This window comes from Limulus polyphemus, unplaced genomic scaffold, assembly GCF_000517525.1.
Source record: "Limulus polyphemus unplaced genomic scaffold, Limulus_polyphemus-2.1.2 Scaffold2895, whole genome shotgun sequence".
NCBI classification, from domain to species: Eukaryota; Metazoa; Arthropoda; class Merostomata; order Xiphosura; family Limulidae; genus Limulus; species Limulus polyphemus.
In genome coordinates, this window is record NW_013668505.1 from 55,260 (window position 1) to 59,808 (window position 4,549).

Below are 4,549 nucleotides of genomic sequence, written 5' to 3' on the forward strand. Positions count from 1 at the left end.
GGGTTTGATTATATCTTTATTGATGTGATCTGTAAATATAGTACTAAAAAAATGGAGTTGTTAAAAAACTTTCTTTATATAATTTTTTCAATAAAAGGAACCACCTTTAATATATAAAAACATTAGGGTTCATATCAGCACAATACGAACACTTTTCCATGCAATACTTTCCAGAAAAATCTTTTTTTTAGAAAATGTTCACTTTTTCTAAATTTGTTTCAATGAGGTATGAATACTACAATTAGTAATTACTAGCACAAACAGCCACCCATAGGGCAGTGTTTCTGCTAGTAATTACAATGCTTAATCTAAATTTATTTTCTACTTTCAATTTATTATGCATATTCAGATCTCAACATCTTGTATAGAGTTTAATTTCTGGATAGTTGCTTAATTTCAACTAGTTTTCAAGATCAAAACAAAAAATTGTTACTTAAAAGACTATAATATTAGAATATATACACACACACGACAAAATAATGAATAATAACTATGAAAAACTGCAGATAAAAGAAACTGAAGAAATACTCACATTTCTATGAAATTTTGAGAATGAATGAAACATGTAAAATCGATGCATATACACAATTGCTGTATTTATGCACAGCTGGGTCCTGAAATGCTATTAAGAAAAATCTTTGAAAATAAAGTACATTTCTTATATTTAAAAAAAAATATTTTTAACAATTCAATAGAAGTACATATACATTCTTTTTAATGAAAAAGAATTATCAACAGCACTATTATTTTCATTTCTTTAACTTACAAGGCAACTTTCACTGTAATATGAAAAAAATAAAAAATAAAAGCATTAAAAAATGATTCAAGGGGCAACAATGTTAAAAAAAAGAAGATGAACTTAGCTAATAATGAAAACTTCATGCTTTCAATTACAATATGGTTGAGCATGAAATTCTGCTTTTACACTTGAGACAGTCTTGAATGAAATTGACTGAATATGTCCTTTCCTTTTGTGAAATACCATTCAACTATTGTAAGCATCAGAAATGAATCAGAATGGTTAAACCTTTAACTTGATAGCTTAATCTTCATTAAGTAAGTTACAAGCAATTCCCCAAAAATAGTACACAACCTCCTTTAAAACCTAAGAAAAAATTATAAATGATTAATAGTCTAAATATAAAATATACAAAATTTATAAACAAAAAAGACCCAAGAAGCACAATCAGATTGATTGCTAAATCTTTAACAAATAGTCTAACACTTCCAACATAGCTTAACAAATAGTTGAATTAATCCATAATGTTGTGCCTAATCTAAAGCTCCATTTTGTGGCTTTGATTTTCCATAACTTTAATATAACCCTATTCAAAACAAAACTGTGTCTTTCATGATTTAATTTCATTTATGTTTAACTCAAAAATAATATCAACGGTACAACATAATAACAATTCTCATCTTGATGGTTTCCGCTGCTCTTTTTTTTTTTTAATTACCAAAGTTGGTTACCTCTGTTAGTTGCCTATTTCAAGTAAAAATATCTGCTTTATCTGCCTAGCCCTAGAAATAATAACAATGAGTTTCTAGCATTCTCTGTTCCTTCAAAGGGGAAGAAATATTTATGAAAATGACATACCATTACAAATAACTGAGAAGACTTGTTACTAGAGTGATGCCATTTTGATGTTTGAAGAATATAATAGTTCTGCTGGAACTTAATTTAATTTTAGTGTTGGATGAAAATCTTACGACAAAAGAAAAGGCTAGAACTGCAGTTTCAGCATTTTTATCAAAATTGTTATAGCAGATAAAGAATCATTTGAAAATTTAATAATGTAAAAAACAAACTCATTATTACTTCATCTACTAATACTACTTAACTATACGTGCTATACATCTAGTTCTTGCTTCTATATATTTCCAGATAGTATAAAAGTTATAATTTCCCTACGCTGAAAATTTATTTCTGATAGCTAATTACCCCCATTCACACATATAGCTATTCTCATTCCATGCTGCCCTCTACATGTAATTTTTTTTTTGCATTCCACAAGCCTTAAAACTCTTACCTACCCCATAATCCAAATACAAAAAAGGGAGTTCAGGACAAAGTACAAGTTTAGAAAGTTATTTTCAAAAAAACTAACATGTTCAGTGAGATATCCATTTTCATCAATTATTAACTAATATCTGTTGAAATAACACATGCAGGAGAGTGCTTGCTCTTGGTATGTGAATGTCTTAAAAGACAGATTTTGTTATTAAAATAAAGATGGGTACATACAGATATTATTAACTCTGGATTAAAATAAGATAAAAAGACCTAACCTCACTTAATTTTTAAACATTCATGGAAAAACAATGTTACAAAATATTTTTTTTAAACAATAAACAGAACTTTAAAGCAGTAAAGTTGATACTTATGGCTGGCTTACCATTCTGTTAAGTTACAATTTTTCTGAAAAAATGAAATCTGAGAAGAGGCAGGATTTGAACATGGCTATTTAATGAGCAAATGTTGTTGTGTTTCAAATGATGTTTGTTTCACTTTTCACTTAACAGATTATTATGGATCAAATTACGTACAAAACAGAGATGCAAGTTAATCAAACAATAGAGTTTGAAAATTCTAAATGCAGATAAAGAAGTAATGAAGCTTCAAAGATGCAAGTAGTGCTTGGTGAAATACTATGATTTAGAAACAAAATAAGTATGAATCTGAAAATGTATTGAAGATATATGAATGGAATCCTTCCTACACTCGTCCTCAAAAATAGAATTTCAAAATTCTCTTAAGCAAAAGAGAGGAAGCTTACATTTTAATAATCCTTCAGTTTTTTTCCTGCTCATAAAATGTTAAAATATGTTTTTTTTACATATTTAACATTCTAAAGAACATGACACCATTCACATTAAACTAGGTGAATTCATCACACGAGTTGAAGTTATGATGTTGAATAAATATATATATATTATTAAATTGCAGGAGTTGATGCTGTATTTCAATTTGCAATTTAACTTAATCATATTTTGCAAAACATATTAATCAACTCAAACTACAACAAATCAAAAAATATCGTAAATACATTTACACTGAAATCCAGATTACAACACTTGGAGTACTAAAGAAAGACATAAAACTGATGGCAGTTGTCTAAATGAAGTGTATTTAACAAAAGCTTTTATTGCTGTTTGAGTTACTTACTTACTTACTTACTAATATGATAAAAAAAGAGTTTTGGTTGTATTTATGCATAGGAATTTATAAATCAAATTGAAATTTTAAACCTAATCACTTGCATCTTTCAAATGGTAACTTTCCCTGTACTCCAGACTTTGATGAATTTAAAAAAAATACACAATGAAAGGTTGTTAACTCAATTTAATGCTGATGATATAGTCTCTGGGTTAAAAGAAAAATATTAAGGCATTTGGCAATTTCAGCTCTTGTAAAATTTTACTACTGCTACCCAATACTAGGCTGTATTAGAATTTACCCTCTTACAAAAGATGGCAAAAAAATACAATCAACAAAATCACTGTAAATCACATAATGCACTAATTATCGAGCACAATTATTATACAGTATAGGTATATCAATAAAATATAATACAAATATTATGATGGTGTATGTATTGTCAATGTAGCAAAAAGGAAAATGAAATATACTAATTACCTTCAAAAGTTAAATGAACACTGTTTCCTGTGTAAGTACTATTATTAAACATTAAATACCTACACACATTCTCCCTATAATTCCTCAAGTTCAAGATGACCTATGGAGTTCTTTTAGAAATGAGCAAAATGTATTGCCAGTGTAGCAGCAATTTACATTTTTTCGTAACATAAAATCCATATAATTAAGCACAAAATGGTCCATAATTTATTTATTTATTTTTCTTTATGAATGAACATAGTAAATTATTTGTTATGAAGTGCAAAAATAAGTAATGGGCTATCTATGTTGTGTCAACTATGGGTATCAAAACCCAATTTTTGTATTATAAGCCCTCAGATTTACCACTGAGCCACTGGGGGTATAATAAATTGTTTATCTACTTGTAAATTTTTATTGTAAATGTAATTTTTTTTATCAGATATTCTTGTGCATCTTAATGAAGTAGTATAAGCCTTTTGCAAATATGTTTATAGCACGTAACCTGTTCCATATTTTCTTCCTGCAGATTTGAGCAATACTGTTGAGAATGCACAACCACAAGTGCACAACTTTCACGTAGGAATAACTGAAGATCAAAACAATGCATCATTCAATGGCTTTCAGGCATTTTATTAGAAAATGATGCGCCAATTTCGACAAAACACATACTATGATATATTGTAAACTGCCATTTTACTTAAGTCATAATATCATATATACCTACGGATAGTGCTTTCTTAAAAAATAATCATAGTTGTCTTCAGTGATAGTTGACATATAAAACATGCTAACCATTAACCTTTAACTAATGATGCAGTCACATGGTGGTAAATCAACCAATCAATAATGAACTATCCCAATAATTATTTACACTGGTAATATATTACAGGAAGATACTACCATATTGTAACTTATAATTTTGTAGCCCTA